General features: G+C 41.6%; 1 pseudogene; it reads left to right on the forward strand.

The window, feature by feature from the left end:
* Positions 1-10,107: 10,107 nt before the first annotated feature.
* On the forward strand, positions 10,108-19,942 carry LOC137348477 (Ig heavy chain C region-like; annotated as a pseudogene).
* The last annotated feature ends 336 nt before the right edge of the window (positions 19,943-20,278 follow it).

Here is a 20,278-nt window from a genome sequence, read left to right on the forward strand (position 1 = left end):
GGGGCAATTTGAAAAATTGGATCCAAGATTGGCTTCCTGGCAACAGGCAGAGGGTGACGGTCGGGGGTTGCTTTTACGATTGGAAGCCTGTGACCAGTGCTGTACCGCAGGCATCGGTGATGAGACCCTTGCTGTTTGTAGTGTACGTTAATGATTTAGATGTGAATGCAGGAGGTATGATCAGTAACTTCGCAGATGACACAAAAATTGGTGGTGTCAGAAATAGTGAGAAAAGGCTTAGATTGCAGGACGATATAGATGGGCAGAGCAGTAGCAAATGGAATTTAATCCTGAGAAGTGTGAGATGATGCATTTTGGGAGGGCTGATAAGGCAAGGGAATATACAATGGATGGTAGGACCCTAGGAAATACAGGGAGTCAGAGGGATCTTGGTGTATTGTCCATAAATCACTGAAGGCAGCACCACAAGTAGATAAGATGGTTAGGAAGGCATATGTGATATTTGCCTTTATCAGCCGAGACATATAATATAAGAGCAGGGAAGTTATGATGGACCTGTATAAAACGCTAGTTGGGCCACAGCTGGAGTACTGTGCACAGTTCTGGGCACCACACTACAGGAAGGATGTGATTGCACTGGAGAGGGTGCAGAGGAGATTCACCAGAATGTTGCCTGGGCTGGAGCACTTCAGCTATGAAGAGATACTGGATCGGATAAGTTAGTTTCCTTAGAGCAGATAAGGTTGAGGGGGGACCTGATTGAGGCATATAAAATTATGAGGGGCATTGATAGGATAGATGGGAAGAAACTTTTTTCCCTTAGCGGAGGGGTCAATAACCAGGGGGCACAGATTAAAGGTATGAGTCATGAGGATTTGAGGGGATTTGAGGAAATAGTTTTTCACCCAGAGAATGGTTGGAATCTGGAGCACACTGCCTGAAGGGGTGGTAGAGGCAGGAACCCTCACAACTTTTACGAAGTATTTCGACGAACACTGGAAGTGCCATAGCATACAAGGCTACGGGCCAAGTGCTACAAAAAAGGATTAGAATAGATAGGTGCTTGATGGCCGGCACAGACACGATGGGCTGAAGGGCCTGCTTCTGTGCTGTATTATTCTATGACTCTACATCAACAACTGGCACCTGTACTCGATCACTGGTCTAAAGCCTAGCTACCCGACCAACCCAAATACGTGTGTCAGGTTCGGGTCGAGTCGGGCATTTAAAAATAAATGCACTGGCCGAAGAGGTGGAACAGTTTCGAGGTTAATCCTGTCAACATTCAGAATAACAGACTATAAAGGAACAGTGATCTCAAAGACAATCTCGTGCAGCATGTCTGCAGGGGATGTGTTGAATCAGGTTCAAAGGGATTTAATTATATATGTTTTCTATATTAGACAATCAAATTAAAATCTGGAACTGAGATGGGGATATGGATTGGTGTTAGATGGGAGGATTTGGATCAGTGTATTACTCCAGGAAGTCTTGCAATCAGAGTGAAATTATTTCCAAAATGATTCCTGTAATAACAGTAATCCCATTGCTATCTGTTGGTGTAAGACTAATTTAAGTATTTAAAGTGGAGACCACAGGCATGTTAGAGAATGATATCCAAAAGGAATTTGTGACCTGTCCAAGGAGATTAGTGAAGGGAAAGGAAGGGATGTGGAAGGCACCAGACACTGGAAGATTTCATTGTTTCTATTACGGTATGTCACATCTCTGTCTATATTACACACGACATCGTCTCAGTTATTACTGCACTCGACGACGACTTTGTTTCTATTACACCAGATACTGTCTCATTTATTACTGCATTGCACAATGTGTCAATTTATACTGCACTAGATTCTGACTCAGTAATGACTAAACCGCGCCATGTATCTGTATATATTACATTAACCCTTGTCTCAGTTCTGGTGGAGTAGCAGATAGTGAAGGGGACTGTCAGAGAATACAGCAGAATATCGATAGACTGGAGAGTTGGGCAGAGAAATGGCAGATGGAGTTCAATCAGGGCAAATGCGAGGTGATGCATTTTGGAAGATCCAATTCAGGAATGAACTATGCAGTAAATGGAAAAGTCCTGGGGAAAATTGATGTACAGAGAAATTTGTGTGTTCAGGTCCATTGTTCCCTGAAGGTGGCAACGCAGGTCAATAGAGTGGTCAAGAAGGCATATGGCATGCTTTCCTTCATCGGACGGGGTATTGAGTACAAGAGTTGGCAGGTCATGTTACAGTTGTATAAGACTTTGGTTCGGTCACATTTGGAATACTGCGTGCAGTTCTGGTCGCCACATTACCAAAAGGATGTGGATGCTTTGGAGAGGGTGCAGAGGAGGCTCACCAGGATGTTGCCTGGTATGGAGGGCGCTAGCTATGAAGAGAGGTTGAGTAGATTAGGATTATTTTCATTAGAAAGACGGAGGTTGAGGGGGGACCTGATTGAGGTGTACAAAACCATGAGAGGTATAGACAGGGTGGATAGCAAGAAGCTTTTTCCCAGAGTGGGGGATTCAATTACAAGGGAACACGAGTTCAAAGTGAAAGGGGAAAAGTTTAGGGGGGATATGCGTGGAAAGTTCTTTATGCAGAGGGTGGTGGGTGCATGGAACGCATTGCCAGTGGAGGTGGCAGACGCGGGCACGATAGCGTCTTTTAAGATGTATCTAGACAGATACATGAATGGGCAGGAAGTAAAGAGATACAGAACCTTAGATAATAGGCGACAGGTTTAGATAGAGGATTTGGATCGGCGTAGGCTTGGAGGGCCGAAGGGCCTGTTCCTGTGCTGTAATTTTCTTTGTTCTTTGTTCTCATTGCATTAGGCCATAGATTACTCGAGTTGAAAAATAATGCTTATGATAAACTTTTACTAAACTCCAGTAGGCCTCAGCGGGAGTATTGTGTCAAGTTCTGGCTACCACATTTTCAGAAAGACATCGAGAAGTTGGAGAGGGTCTGGAAAAGATTTTCTAAAATGGTACCAGGGATGAAAGATTTCAATTACGTGGCGAGAGTGAACGAACCGAGATTGTTCCACGGAGAGCAGCGAAGATTAAAAGGAGATTTCATAGAGGCGTTCAAAATCATGAAGCATTTTGATAAAATGAATAAACTGAAAGCATTTCCAGTGACAGAAGGGTCAGTAACCGGAGGAAACAGATTCAAGGTGAACTGCAATTTAACCAAAGGCGACATATAAATGACTTGGAACTTGGAATACAGAGCAGAATCTCAAAATTTGTGGATGACACTAAATTTGGAAGTGTGGCAAACAGAGAAGATAATGTGAACCGCCTGCAACAGGACATAGATAGACTAGCAGAGTGGGCAGACAAGTGGCAGATGGAATTTAATACTGACAAGGGTGAGGTGATGCATTTTGGCAGAAAGAATAGGGAGAGGCAATATATACTTAATGGCGCAGTTCTAAATTGTGTGCAGGAACAGAGTGATCTGGGGGTGCATGTGCATCGATCTTTGAAGGTGGCAGGACATATTGAGTAGTTTAGTAAAGTATATGAGATCTTGGGCTTCCTAAACAGAGACACTGAGAAGAAAAGCAGGGAGGTTATGCTAAAAATTTATGAAGCTCTGGTTAGGCCCCAACAATAGTATTGTGTCCAGTTCTGGTCACCACACTTCAGGACGATGTGAGGTTCTTTGAGAGGGTGCAGATATATATCAGGATGGTTCCAGGAATTACGTATTTTAGTTACAAGATTAGATGGGGAAAACAGGAATTATTCTCCTGATAACAAAGGAGATTGAGGGGAGATTTGAGAGAAATATGAAAGCTTATGACAGGCTTAGGACAGTTAGGCAAGGAAAACCTGTTCACATTAACTGATGGCAGAAGAACTAGGGGATACAGATTGAAGGTTGTGGGCAAGAGATGCAGGGGACTATGAGAAAGAACTTTATAATGTAGCGGGTGATAATGATCTGGGACTCGCTGCCCACCAGGGTGGTAGAAGTGGAGACAGTAAATGACTTCAAAATGAAATTGGATAGCCACTTGAAGGAAATAGACTTTCAGGCCTGCGAGGGTCGAAAGTGGGAGTGGGACCGACTGAATAGCTCTGTGGAGAGGTGGTATGGACTCAATGGGCCGAATGGCCTCCTTTTGTGCTGTAAATGACTGTGTAGCTCAATGACTCCAGACAATATGACGGAGAAGATAAATGACAGACCAAATTGCTATGATCCGGAATGCACTGCCTGAAAGTGTGGTGGAAGCTGTTTGGTTAATAACTTTTTAAAGGGGAATTTAATAAATATTTCATATGAAAACAATAAGTAAATATCTGTTCTGGCGTAATAGCAGGGGGCAGTAGAATAATTGGATATGTCTTTCGGAAAGCTGGTACAGTCCTGAGAGGCTGAATGACCTCCGTCTCAGCTTTATCATGCTCGGAGCGTATGATTTACTGGCTGAATCCAACACTCTTTTTTTTTACACCTGTTGTGAATAAAAAGACTAAAAGAAAACAAGTTGCATATCTCTAGCGCATTTCACGACCACAGGACGTCTCAAAGGCTTTTCAGCCAATGAGCTACTTGTGAAGTCCCCTCACTGCAGTAATGTAGGAGACGCAACAGCCAATTTCCACACAAGAAAGCAGACAAATATATGAATTTGGAGCAGGAGTAGGCCACTCGGCCCCTCCACAGACACAAATGCGACAATGATAAGATAATCTCTTTTTGTGATGTGTATTGAGGGATAATATTAATCAGGGCACCGGGGATAATTTCCCAGCACTGGTTTGAAATGGTACCATGGGATATTTTCCACCTGAGAGGGCAGACAGCGCCTCGGTTTCATGTCTCATCTGAAAGTCGATATCTCCGACAGTGGAGCACTCCACTGGAGTGCCAGTGCAATTTTTGTGCTCGTGCCCTGGTTGAGGAGTTGAAAATAGAACCTGCTAACTCAGGGGGGAGAGTGCGAGCAACCGAACCACGGTTATTGCTAATTAAAATACAGAGCAGGGAGGAATAGGTAAATGGAACTCCAGGAATTCAACAGTTCAACTTCCAATGTAGATACAGTGTTCAATCAGACAGAGTCCGGGCCTTTCAGGCATTCCCCCAGAATGTACAGTACGGACAGCAGTGCAGGAACTGACTGTGGGCACGACCTTAAATCAAGCACCAGAATATCTCTGCCATTCGGGGAATTGTACTGTATCTTTCAACCATTTAGTAGGTAACCCAGAACTTCACAATAATCCAAAGGCTATGTGGACAAAGTGGGTCATTTTCTGCATAAGAAACTTCCGTGGAATGTGAATTGTTAAACAATTGATAGATTGAGAAACATCAATCGATTGAGAGTCGTGAAAGGCTTTGGAATCATTGATACATCGAGAGTCATCAATCGGTTGCAAGTTATCGATTGTTTCATAAAGTTGGTTGTTGTGGATCGATCAATAGATTGGAAAAAATCAATGAATTTAGGTACATCTAATGTTTGGGAAACACGATGAAGGACACAAATATTGAGAAATATCATTTGTTTTGAATATGCAACTCGGTTGACAGCACCCCCTCCCCCCAACCCCACCATAAAATAGGGAAATACCTATTAATTCAGAAATGTCTCTCTGTCTATCTGTTTCTGTTAGTTAGCGCAGAGACAGTTTGTTACTCCTGATAATGGGGAATTGAGGGGGTATGGGAATTGTGCACAAACCTGATTAATAATGCTCGATTCTGGGACACAAACTCTTATACTAGGGGGAGGGGTCAATCGGGAATCGATCAACTCAGTGCCATTCCCCTAAAAAACGTCACAAATTGCACCTCGATATTAATAATTCATTTTGCACGGCCTTGGAACATTCGAAAAGAGTGTCAAAGTATAAAATCAGAGCACAAATGCGTGTGGAGAAGTGATTACAGAATATTGACATACTGGCATGTTATTGGAGGCTTTATCTCCGGCAGCAGTTTCCTCCAACACCAAAGAAGTCTAAGACAGAAGTGCAACCAGTTGTGAAGCAGGATACTGCATTAACCTCATGCTATAGAGCACTGGCCTTATAATCATGGTCAATATTGTGATTGGAATCACCATATTCAGCAACGTCGCAGACGCAGCTCTGTCCAGCTGATGCACCATGTCCACTCTAACCATATGTATCCATCTGCTCATGTTTCTTATGGTCTTTGTGATTGACAAGGGAGTCAAGTGTTAACGGAGGCAGACAGGAAAGTGGAGTTGAGGTCACAATCAGATCAGCCATGAACTTATTGAATGGAAGAGCAGGCTGGAGGCGCCGAATGGCCTAAGCCTGCCCCTATTCCTTATGCTGTTATCACATCAAACTGAGCACATCTCACTGAAGTACTGAATTCACACGTGCAATTCGTGAAGAATTCATTCAGTACATGAATGGACTGAATGGAGAGCCTCTGGGGAGTGTGTTTAAAGGAGTTGGGGACGTTTGAATTTGTGACCACGATGTGTAATACCCACAGGATATATTTCACTGTAGCAATGATGTACAATGAATATAAGGCGGTAAATAAAGTTACAATTTATGCTCCTTCTATGTGGGACTGTGCTAGTCTCCTGTGTGGCGTTTGGAAATTTTCCCTGTGATTGCGTGTGTTTTCGCCGGGTGCTCTGGTTTCCTCCCACAGCCAAAGACTTGCAGGTTGATAGGTAAATTGGCCATTATAACTTGCCCCTAGTATACTACCTCGTGCAGGTGCTAGGGAAGGTGGGGATGTGGGAGGGTAATGGGATTAAAGGATTAGTATAAATGGGTGGTTGATGGTCGGCGTGGACTCGGTGGGCCGAAGGGCCTGTTTCAGTGCTATATCTCGAAATACATTTTTCAAAAATTCATGTAGGGCAGTGGAAAAATGTATCTACTCGTTTGCTACATGTCTGCTGTGGTTGAAGTAATTCGGGTGAGTGCTTTGTTGTTCGTGAAAGGACCACATGTTCAGAAATATTGCAATAGTCCTTTCTCAACCCAGTCATAGTATCCCTCTGAGACGAAAATTCGCCATCAGCAGAGAAGGAACATCTGCACCACAGGGATACCTAAGGTTTCTCTTTGCGAATTCAGCTCGTTAATTCCGGATAACCTCGGAATTCAAAATGATCTAGAAAATCAGGAAGGACTGAAGGCGTCAGACTGATACAAATGACATAAAGGGGCCGGTTCAGGTTAGGAATAATAGATCAGAAAGATGAGACAGCATCTTCCAGGCCCATCTCTCCATCCATCCATTCATTCTCCCATCTACGAATCCATCCATCAATCAATCTGTTCATCGGTCCTTTAAACAAAACGTTCAGACCTCCAACTATCCATGCATTCCAGCATCGCTGCATCTGTCCCTCTATCCGTGCAAGTCAGTGTATTTATCTATTTCAGAAGGCATCCTCTCTCTGATGCCCTCTCTGTCTGTATACGTGTTTGTCTGTCTATCTATCTATCTGCATATCTGTTGCAATGTTATGATGTGCTGACAGATCCTCCAGTGCACTGTTGCAACTGACAGGGTGTCTAGAGTTTGGATGTATTTCATTTCCTGAGAGATGGCAACAGTTCACAGAGTTTAACAACTGATAAAAAAATTGACTGCAGTATTGTTGCTGGGTAGATTTGTTTATGAATTGGCCTCATTCACAATGTTAACAGTTTGAAGTTGGCTTGCAGCCAAGCGGTCAGTAATGAGGAAACAGATCTTTGATTTAATGCACAGAATATCCAGATGCTTCCTGTAAATAATATTGGGTATTCGAGGCTCCCTGACAGTAGTTAGCTGGGTTGCTGCCAAATACTGTGTGGGGCAGATTAGCGTGAATAGAATGGACAAAAATGGAATTTAAACATTTAAACATTAACTTAATCAGCAGCGCTCTTTAAAAAAATGCATTTTACATGATATCACATCTAAAGAATGATCTTAGGTAAATGCAGTGCTCACATCACGATATAATGGGAGCTCAACATAATAAATTGACCCAAATGTCAATTAAATATGATTCTAGATAATTAAGAACATTTATTTCGTACTGCATGAAGTCCTAGAGAGAGATTTTAATAACCCCACATTGATATAAGTGGGACTAGCATAATAAATAAATAGATAGAATTGCCTTGAATCCGCTGCATTTCCTTGACTTTTCTCACAGAGGTGCGAATACATTCAAACTAAAGACTCCTTTATTACTGATAACAGCTGCGTAACGTACAGTTTACTTTCTGATGACTTCGGTTGTCAAACTAGCCTTCTCGTAGCCAGGCTACTATTGGATAGAGAAATGCCCTGTTTGTGATCCGTTTCCACAGTAAATATTCTTGTGATATTCTGTAGCATAGCGTTGAGTCTTGATAACTGCGTTTCTGATACAAAAGTATGTTGCACAGTCTGTCGCTATTACAGTTATCTGCAATGATTTGGGTGCAGGGGGATAGATTTGCTGATCGACCTATCGGTTCTGATTCACTAGTTCCTGTTTTTCAAAAGCTGATCTGAATTTTACATGTCACTCCTTCATTATCAGGCAAGTCAACTTATTTTACAGGTAATTTTCAAATGGCTAGCTTAGGGTCATAGAATCAAGAGCAATTCGAGAAATACACAGAGAGAGAGAAAGACTTGTGTAATGTGAAGTGTTTCTATTCACTCTGGTCTTTTGTAGTGTAACTGCAGTCATTCACGCTGCAAATCGAATCACTTCTCTAATATCCCGCATTTTCTGCATAAAATTATTTAAAAAGAAAACATTATCGGGGATACTTTATTGCTATAGATCGAAGGGTTGGATAGCAAGAGACAGAGCAACGAGCAGTCACTTTTGACGCCATTAATATAATTCAATCTGAAGCTTTGACATCCTTAGTGTAGTCTTGACGAAATAAAAGGGTTTAATTCACAGGCCACAATGCAATTATTTATTACTGAACGCATTCTCAACTGCAATATTTCCATTTAGTAACAAGTAACCGTTTGCATTCAAACCATACAGCCAAATACCTATCCCAAGAAAGAGATAAAACGTTCACATTTAATAATAACCCAGTCTAATGATATGAATCCATTCTTTTGGTGATGTGAAAAGTGGGACGTGGATGCAGTCAAGGCCTCGGTCAGGGAATCGATAGGCGGCGCCTGGAACCTCGCCCCCTTCTGCCGGGTATTTAAATGCCATTCACTATCACTGCAATACAACAGTCCTGGAGCCAGTTTGCTCAGTGAGTTCTTGGCAGAACCATTTTCACCGAATTGCCAGAAGGATGAGCTCGGCGATTTCTCTCAGTCTGTTACTGGTTTTCTTATCCCGTGAGTAAGTTTTATTGTCCGTTTCTCTCACTGTTACTGTCTCAGTGTTAGTCTCTCTCTGGAATGTTACAGAGTCAGGAATTCTTTCACCAGGATTAATCCTCAGGGTTTTTGATATTTTTTACAGGTGTCCATTCAGATGTCGTGTTGACTCAGCCAGAGGCAGAGACCGGGAAACCTGGAGGCTCCCTGAGACTGACCTGTAAAACTAGTGGATTCAATCTTGGCAACACCCGGATGTACTGGATATGACAGGTTCCCGGGCAGGGGCTGGAGTGGTTGGTTCACTACGATGCTTCATCCAGCAATAGTTACGCCCCAGAGATTAAGGATCGATTTACTGCGTCCAAAGACACTTCAAATAATATCTTCGCTTTGGCCATGAAGAACCTGAAGACCGAAGGCACCGCCATCTATTACTGTGCAAGAAACATTACTACATTGGGTACACTGAGCAGTTACTGTCAATACAAAAACTCCCTCAGCGCTAATTGAAGAGTCTGGGTCAGTGCTTGCTTTTACAATCCAACTATATATACAGTGAATTTCTATTTGTGTCCAGCACTGTCCTACTCGACGGTTTATTATGGATAAACTGATGAATTATTCATTCATCAGTTGGTGATTTCAATAATTGCTGATATGTTGCTGAGTGAAATATAAAACATCAGGATAATGTACCAACAGTGAAAAGAATCATTAGCGCAGTTAGAATTTACAATTTTAATCTGGGATGTGGATGTTTAAAATAATGAGGGCTTTATCTCCATTCTGTGCAGAGCCAGTTATTGTGTGACCCTGCCCAGGGAATGTAACACTGTGACACCATGGACTACTGGGGACAAGGGACCATGGTGACGGTGACTGCAGGTAAGGAGAAAGCTCTAAAAAAAAAGCTCTCATTCAGTAACTGTTTTGTTTGTGTTTTATTTTATATTTCTGTCTATTTTAATGATGCATTGGTTCACTGAAATGTGGATTCGGTGGATTCTGTATTGAGATCTGTTGCAATGTTTTCTGTGATTCTGCTGCAAAGGGATGAAAGATTTTAATGGCTTCTCCAAATCGGTGTTGTTGAGGGTTTCAGTTCCTGATTGATGTGATTTGGTGTACATTTGCTGATGTGACTGTGTGTCTGGGCGACTTTAAATATCTAATTGCTGTTAAACCTTATGACGTTTCTACATTGTTTAATCTCGATGACATCTAGCTGCTGCAGGTTTTCCGAACGAACACAAACAATAAGTTTGAAATATGTTTCAAATAAGTTTATAGGCTGAAAGTTTCAGAGGTCACAAATAGCCTTACTATATTTTCATCTTTTACTGTTTGTGGTAATTTAAAAATTTTCATCTATCAATCTACTGCTCACGAATGCTCATATGTGACACAATACATTTTGATGTAATTAAGTACTGCATAAATAACAAGTTTGCTGCTTTAGTCAGATTTACATGAATATAACCTCATTTATTATAATGCAGTGATATGAGCCAATATCAATTAAAATGCTATAGCATCAATATTAATTTATGAAACATGTTCTTTGTACCAGTAATTCTGCTGCCATTGTTTTATATATCTCGTAATTCAGAGGCAGGCGGACTCGGCGGATTCTGCATTGAGATTTTTTTTTTTTTTTGCAGTTTTGTATTTGATTCTGCTGCAAGTGTTTGTGGAATTCAGCTGCTTCTCCATGAAAAGTACTGAGGCGGGATTCAGCCCCTCAGTGATGTGAGTTGGGTTTTACCTGCTGAGGAGAGTGTGTGTCTGTGTTCCAAAGGAAAATTTGTGAAGCTGGCGTTTCTGCTTTGTGACATTGAGCGGCTGTCGGATTTCTAATCGAATGGAGACATTTTACCTGTTCAAAACGAAAGGCAATTTTATCAGGAAAACTGCCAGGTTTCAGAAATGAAAAAAAAACGCTTTAAGATTTTTCAAGGCATTTTTTAACTTTAATAACAGGTTTATCTATTAAACCATGGTTTGCGACGCTCTTTCAGTACGTGAAATGTTATTGCAAATACAAACTGCATACGCAGCAAGTTTGCAGATTGGAGAGTGAAATGAATGCAATTCAAATAATTATAATGCGACAATATCTCCACATATAAACCAAATATGCTTTAATATTAACATCGATTCATTATTCATTAAACTACTTTTACAATTCTGGCGTGCCACGCACATAATTACCATGACCAGAGCATTTTATGGGCTGGAGACAATTTTTAATTTATGCTTGAAATGATTGCAATAAGAGTGTACTTATTCCAGTGCTCTGTTCAGTTTGATGAGCGCTTTTGAATTAATTGTTATATTCCTGATTAAAACAGAGGAATGGCAGCTTGTATTTACTCATAACTTAAATAGGAGTTGTAAATTGCAGTGTGTCTGTGCAATATATCTGTCTGGTTATTACATTCTTTGCGTGCAGCCCAAACTATGTTCTTCCTTAAATGTCATTTGTTGTTGCATAGCGCGATAATTATCACTGATCTAATATTAACCATTTTCCTGAGACAAGAAGTCGCTGGCAGTCAACGAATTGTTCACATGATTTTATTTAAATTGAAGAAACTTGCAGACTGCATCAGGCTAGAGCCAAACAAATAACACGTTGATGTTCAAGCAGATTCAATTAATTACACAAGGTTAATGTTATTTTTGAATTCAATAACAGCATCTTGTCTCTTACAGCTGTCCGGCTCACAGGATAGAATTATAGGCAAAGGATAGTGTATACATGACAGTTATGCCTAATTGTTATTAAATATTAAATTGGTCAACAAAATCTCGGCTACATTTGAACATTAAATTTCAAATGTCGCAGATGATCTGAAGAATTGTTTTCGTCTATTTTACAGTGATCGTTTTGGAGCTTCCTTCAACAAAAAAGCACAATATATTTAACAATTAATGTACAGGTATTGTCTGAACCACGGGAGTAAAATATAAAAACATTGTGTCATTAAATAGTGGCAGCACCGTCACTGATCGCAAACTGCCCAGATGTTTTTGATTTTTTTCTCATATGGTTAAGATTTATGACAATATTTAAACACGAGAGTCCTGCTTTCACAAACAGGCGATATTACAGCCCATGGACAGTTAGTGAGATGTGACCCTGGACAGGCTTGAAACTATTTAAAATATTCCACTCTTAAATCCATCGTGTGAAATACACGCTGAGAATTGACGGAGTTTATGATATATCAACACATTCAGATACGTGTGCAGTTGCAAGGTTGTAGATAGAAAGCAGGGCGGGACTAAATTTATTGTTCATTTTAAATTATGGAACTATGATTCGAATTAAGTAAAAGTAATATATTTGTCTGAATAGTTTCATCTATTAATATGAAGTTTATTATTTAATATTGATTAAGGGTCATAATAATTTAATTAAAACCCCAATATTTCACAAGGTGCCAGGCAGAAACTGGTCTTGAATTAATATTAACTCATGTTTACAAACATAGTATTAAATCAGCTAACATGAAAATTAACCAAGAATATAATAATGCTGATTCATTAAACATAAATGACCTCCCACAATTGAATAGCATAATTGCCAAGAATCCAATGAGTGCAAAATCTCAAGGGCCGGAGAGAGTTGTGAATTACATCTGAAAGTAATTTAGAGAACAATACATTTCTTACTTAGCTGTTCTCGGCTCGATAAGGTGTCACCACAGATTTTAATGAATTAACTTTGTGCATTGCTTCAAATCTTTTTGGTAACATTTAATTCTGAAATTGTATCAAACCAGTGGATAATCGGTTTGCAAGTTAAACGTCTCTTGATTTTCTAAATTCTTTCTCTGTCACTGAGTTCCTGTTGCAGACATCAAATTTCCCTGAATGTGAATTGTTTTGATGAACTCATTATAAGGGAAACTATATCTCACATATTTTCAAGATTGCAAACAGACAGCGAGAGACAGTTGAAGGTTGAAGGGAGCTTTTGAAATGAATATCAGTTTAATCTCAAAGAGTTTACAGACTTGGACTGATCACAATTTGATAATTGATAAATTAGACTCAAACAACTTAATTGAAATTGACAGACTGAACAGATCTGTCTGCTGAGAGCCTGATTCTTGCACCGTTTATGCCTGTTCTGTTTCTGTGCACCTGCTCACTGTGTCAGGACGAGGAGTCCTCCCTGCAGGTTGGAAACAGTCTCGTTCGTTCTCTTGCATTTTAAGGAATGCAACTTGATCCATTTATTTCAGAAACTTGCACCTGTCAGAAACCTGAAATTCTGACTTTAAGTTTGACAAGGCGCCTCAGCAATGAGATCAGTATTCCAGTCTGTGACAATCAGTAATAACTGTTCAGAGACACGACAGACGGACTGTGAAAGGACATTTGGTCAGTTGGTAATCTGTACTGCACCTCCCTTGCGTGAGTTTGATTTGGCAATGTAGAGGAAGATTTGCTGTATATTTAATCCATGTTATAGCTGTCCTGGGATGATGAGATAGTGTAGAGGGAGCTTTATTTTATATTAAACCTGTCCTGTACCTGACCCAGAGTGACAGTGCAGTATGGAGGTGGCTTTCCACGGAATAAAGCACTTGCGATGTCTGACCTTACAGCTCATGATAGGGCCATATAGAGGGATCTTTGCAGCTTAACTGTCCTGAAACCTGACCTGAGAATGTTTTACGCACAGTGTTTAAGGAATCTCAACCTGCATCGAACTAATAAACTGTGAGTTCTCGACCCAGATATTTGAAAATAAATTGTTCCATTGCCCAGATTAAACAACGCACATTAATTGATTCTAACATTTATTCAAACCTAAATTTTAATGAATTAATAATTTTTAAACATGTTAAGTGTCTGATAATTATTGAATGAGATTGGTCTGATTTTTAGCGCACTTTCAGAACAAACAGTTTCAGGAAGTGACAGCAACGCTCCAGAGAGCAGCGCCTGTTCTGATCTGATGGGAAGCTGGAAGTTCTTTTGGCGATTTAAATGGAGAAAAGTCGAGACTCCAGCTCCAAATAACCATCATGATAATCTCTTGTTTAAACCAGTATTTCGTTCAAGTATGTTCAAAAGCGAATAGGCAGTGATAAACTCTGGTGAGATGTAGTTACTGTACTGGGTCACAGCAGAGGGTACAAAGCCGCTGAAGTAAGATTTTGTGAAACTTTTGAAGCGATACAGTTAGCCTGCAATCAATGTCAATCACAATAAGATTTAAGTCTCTGACAGTATCTGATTGACTCATTTGTATTAAATCCCTCAGATCCTCTTATTTTAAAAATCCTCTTTCATTGTAACAAGCAGTAAAATATATGTCACGGAGATATTCAAAATTATGAAGCCTTTCCTCCCATTAAATTGATAAGAACTAATTCTACTGAGTCGGGTAGAATCATAGAATCTTCTCGCATGTAATGTGACCATTCAGCCTGTCATACCTGTGTTCACTCTCAAAGAGCTCTTCAATTTAATCTTACAAGCCAGCTTTTTCGTCATAACCATGCAAGTTAGACTGCTTCGAGGATATGTCCGGTTGCCTTGTGCACTCCAGATGCACTTGCAGGGAGCCTGCACGGACACGATGGGTCGAATGGCCTCGTTTTGTGCTGTAGCCATTCTATGGTTCTAAGAAAAACACCCTCTGTCTAGAAAGATACCTCCTTCTGCAGCCACTACCCTGCCCACTGCCCACACTCCATTTGGTTTTGCCAATTATTTATTTTTGTTACTGACCCACTTGCCAGAGAAAACAATTTCTCCTTATCTGCTATATCAAAACATCCCATAATTTTGAATGCACTTATTAGATAACCACTGAAGGAGAACAATTCGGCTTGTATAATCGCTGGTGTAGGTGTTTTGAATAATGAATGTTTTTTACAGAAATTCAGAAACCAATTTCCCCAGCTCAGTGAGTTGGTCTGTAGAGGGCACTGATTTAAAATCAGCGTCAAATGAATGAAGGAAGAGGGTGTGAATCTACGTTTCTACACAGGGGGTTGTTAGGATCTGGGATGTCCTATCAGAAAGAGAGTTTTAAACAGGATCCAAAATAGCCAGATAAAATGGCACTTTTGAAAAGAAGATTAGGAATTGGAAGGTGAGCAGGATCGCTGGAGTGATCTTTCACAGGCTTGATGGACAGAATGGCCTCCTTCTCTGCATCATTTCTGTTATTTTATAATCCTGGGTCATGAACAGCCTAAAGATGCTCTATTGTCACTGCAGGATTTCATGGGAAAATCATGGATTTACTTTGCCTGGTAGTGTAGTTTCATGTCTTAAGCTAATTTTATAAGCACGCATTGCAATGGCACTTTTTAAGAGTAGTCGCTATTTTGTGGGGGCGGGGGAGGGTGCTTGGGGTGGGGAGGGGGTGGAAGGGTGAGGGAACCCAGCAGTCAATTTTCAGAGAGCACATTTTCAAAAACTACAATTAACAAATACCTAGTGTTTTATTTTTGGACAAAGTTCTGTATGGATAGAAATGCATACTGTCTGAAATAGCGAAGAAACTCCTCTTTCAGTTTATGCCAATGAAAGGTACTTCATTGAGATGATTTCAAAAGGCTTTTACTTTAGTATTGTGACAGGTCCTGAAAGAGAGGTGTTTTCCTGACCAGGGAGCCGGCATGTGATGATCACCAAATGACGAACTGATGGAAGCTCAAAGGATTTAATCGGAAAATATTGGACTCTAGATGGAGTCAAATTCGGAGATGTCTGGTTATTTAATAATCATGAATCACAGAGTCCAACTTCTTCAATCTGGCATTCTTTCCCAGCGACACCGTCTCCCCCAACCCTTTACGGCCTATGCTCCTGTGCACAAGCCAACACCGGTGGCTCCGTGGCCTATGGCTGTTTGGCGATGGACTAGATCCCCCAAATCACCAGCGTTTCCTGGAAGAAAGATAAAGAGCCGATCACCACTGGATTGAAGATTTACCCGTCAGTGCTCAACAAGAAGGGAACCTACACCCTGAGCAGCCAGTTAACCATCACCGAGTCAGAGGTGGGAAGCAGCAAAATCTACTGCGAGGTTCGACGCGGAGAGTCGCTCTGGATCAAGGAAATTCCAGGTTAGTGTTGTGGAAACTGTGGAAAAACATAAAAGCTATAGTGATCTTGTGTAGAGCTTTGGCTTTACGACATTTAGGGTATTGTGCACTGTTCTGATGCCAGGAAACTCCAGTTAGTATCTGCGTGACAACAAATAACCTGTTAAAATAAAAGAACAGTTTGGATAAGTTATTAATGTCTTCGAGAAATATCTAACATGTTTTTCTTCAAGATTGCAAAGGTGACATCGTCCATCCAACTGTTATCCTCACCCAGAGTTCCAGTGAAGAAATCACAAGCAGCAGATTTGCAACTGTCTTGTGTTCAATCATCGATTTCCAGCCAGAGTCAATAACCGTGAGTTGGTTGAAGGATGGACAACCCATGGATTCGGGCTTCGCCACCTCTCCCGCCTGTGAAGTGAACGGGAACTTCTCGGCGACCAGTCGGCTGACTGTCCCCGCTGGGGGATGGTTCACCAACACGGTCTATACCTGCCAGGTCTCCCATCAAGAGGTCACCCAAAGCCGAAACATCACCGGATCTCAGGGTAAGAGACACAAACCGAGAAAACTCCAGATCATACTGTTCTCTGATGAATATCAAATTGAACAATTTATTGGAGTCAGTACAAAGCACTGAATATTTTTCCAATTCGCCATCGTGCCTCATTCCGCTGTGAGTGCTGAATTAGAATTGCTCACGGTTCAACATGTCATCACATCTCCAAAGAATGGCTCCCTCTGCTTTGATGTCATATAGTGAGTCAGGTGGCCTTGCTTTCAGTTTTATCGTGATTTGGCCGATCATATTCAGAGCGGCAATAGGTGTCTGGAACTCTTTACTGTTCACAACCTCGGGATCAAGTGCCAGAAAGAGCATCTTCCCTATTTAGAAAACTGTGTTCAATTCAGGACTCATGAGCTCAGGAAGGATATATTGTCATTGGGAGTGATGCAACACAAATTGAGTAGAATGATAGCGGGGCTGAACGGGTTAAATAAGAGGACAGGTTTCATTGACCAAACTGGTATTCCTTTGTGTATAGAAGATTAAAGGGTGATCTACTTGAGGTGTTTAAGATGTTTACTGGAATTGATGGAGTCGAAGGCATAAACTTCAAATTAGACTAAGGTCATTCAAGGATGATATCAGGAAAGTTATTCACACAGTGGGTAGCGGAAATCTGGAATTCTCTTCCTCAACTCGCTCTTGAAGTATGTCATCAATTCAAAATTTTCATGTCGAGATTGACAGTTTAGAGTTCGGCAAGGGTATTTTTATTTAGAGATACAGCACTGCAACAGGCCCTTCGGCACACCATGTCTGCGCCAACCAACAATCACCCTATTTATACTAACCCGACTTTCCCTACCACCTACCTACACTAGGCGCAATTTACAATGGCCAGTTTACTTATCACCTGCAAGTTTTTGGCTGTGGGAGGAAACCGGAGCACCAACACATTCACAGGGAGAGCTGCCAAACTCCGCAAAGGTAGTGTCGAACCCAGAATCGAACCCACGTCGTTGGGACTGTGAGGCTGCGGAGCTAACCACGGTGCTATCGGTGGACGGTTTTAAGGTACAGATCAGCCAGTGTCCACTTGGATGGCTGAGCAGGCTCAAGGGCCAAATGGCCTGTTCTTTTTCTTCTGTTTCTATTACTGCCCTCTAGTCACATGGTCTTCTGACTCCAGACTGACATATGAGGAGTTCTCACTCATGACATACATCAGAAAACTGCCTTTCACCGTTATTGCTAATTATTCCCCACCTCAAAAAGATTCCACAGAATTGCACTTTCCCGGCTTTTGCCCCTCCTCTGATTGGTTGCTGCATATTTTCATCCTCCCAAATATCGTGAGAAGGCGCTGGAAAATTAACGTTCTTCCCTGTTGGGTCTAAAATCCGGAATTCCATTTGACACTCGTTTTGAGCCAGTATGAATTCTATGTCTAGCTCGTGTCCTTGGGTGACAGGTGCGTTATATTCAGCGGAGATGTGATCGGGTGCAAGGATCAATGGACGGGCAGAAATACGAACATGCGAGCTTACGAGTTAGCAGTAGTAAGCCACTCGGCCCTTCTAGCCTGCTCCACCAGGGATTTCGGGAAGAACTTTATTCAGTGCGGACGCAATTTCTCACTCAATTATTCGATTTTTAAGCCGGGTAATTGCTTCAAAGCCCATTGCAGGCTTCTTAGTGTGCAAGTACGCAGTATATGTTATAGAATCTCCCGGAAGCTTTTTCCGGTTGTTGTCCTTCCAATAAAGTGTAATATGTAAGTTACAGCTTGAGGTTGATATCTCGAAATTGATTTATTTTCCTAGAGGCTGTATACAGGTGTCTGATTCTGAAGATGAATCTTTGATTTATTTCCATTTCTGTTTTACAGTTCCTTGCTCCTGCAATGATCCAGTAATTAAAGTACTGCCGCCATCAATAGAACAGGTCTTACTGGAGGCGACGGTGACGTTGACCTGCGTCGTGTCTCATGCTCCTTATGGCATCAACGTGTCCTGGACACAAGAAGAGAAGCCTTTGATATCTGAGATTGCCGTCCAACCAGGAGAGGATCCCGACAGCGTGATCAGCAGCGTAAACATCTCGGCACAATCCTGGCTGAGTGGGGCTGTGTTCAACTGCGTGGTGAGCCATCAGGATCTGCCTACTCCTCTCAGAGATTCTATCCGCAAGGAAGAAGGTGAGCGGTGAGATTGAAGCAATAAGTGAGAGGTTGCCCCTATTTCTTGTGATTGTGAAAGGGAAAATTCTTCTTAACAAGTGCTCCAATGAACAACCCCAATAATTTAATTGTAATTCTACGAACGGAGTCCTCTGGAATCAGAGGTGATGCATCTCAGGGGAAGTTAAATAGCAGATGAGAGAGAAATGATAGAAGGAGGAGAAGGAGTATTGGGTGCAGCATAAGAAATTGTACAGGCTAGCTGCGCAGAGGGGTCTTTTCCTGTGCTGTAAATTCTATGCAATTCCCCAGTGTAATAGCTTCGGTTCTCAGCGAGAAGGATTTGCTCCAGAGTGGAAAACAGGACAGGCCCCAGTGGGGAAAAGGAAAACCGTTAAAATCCAGCACAAAGCACTATTCCTATCACATCTAACCACCAGTTTTATTCTCTCTGGAATTCTCCAGTTTATTGACATTTATTTTAATTTTTCTGCAGATAAAGATCTGCAGGACCCTTCCGTGTCTGTCCTCCTGCCCCCGGCAGACGAAGTCTCCACTCAGAGATTCCTCTCCCTCACCTGCTCAGTGAGAGGTTTCTCCCCCAAGGAGATCTTCGTCAAGTGGACCGTCAATGACAAGTCGGTGAATCCCGGCAACTACAAAAACACCGAGGTGATGGGGAGAACGACAATAGCTCCTTCTTCATCTACAGCCTGTTATCCATTGCAGCGGAGGAGTGGACCAGCGGCGCTTCTTACTCCTGTGTGGTGGGACATGAAGCGATCCCCTTGAAGATCATCAACAGAACAGTTAATAAATCCAGCGGTAAACCGAGTTTTGTGAACATTTCCCTTGCACTGTTGGACACTGTCAATTCATGTCAATGAGAATCTCTCGATTGCATTTCAATCTTAAATACCTGTTCTTCCAATCGCGATTTAAATACACAACCGCTTAGTTATTTTTGCTTGCCACATTTGCTAAGTGTAGGTCAATTCATCTAAAGTAGGATATTTGCAGATCTCGGGCTCAAGTCTTTTAGAACCAGTGCTCCCAGATACACCACAGGTTGGCTGCAGAGCAAAGCTAATTCATTAGAGGATTCCGTTGAGTTACTTCGGCAACGTTTCCCCTGCTGGGGGAGGTCTGAATTTTTCCCTTCTCTAACAAACAAACGCAGGCATTTAGATCACAGTATCTCTGTTTCCCGTGTTGTCAGCCCCTTGAGAATTGGTGTCAG

This window comes from Heterodontus francisci, chromosome 34 (genome assembly GCF_036365525.1).
Source record: "Heterodontus francisci isolate sHetFra1 chromosome 34, sHetFra1.hap1, whole genome shotgun sequence".
Taxonomy (NCBI): Eukaryota; Metazoa; Chordata; class Chondrichthyes; order Heterodontiformes; family Heterodontidae; genus Heterodontus; species Heterodontus francisci.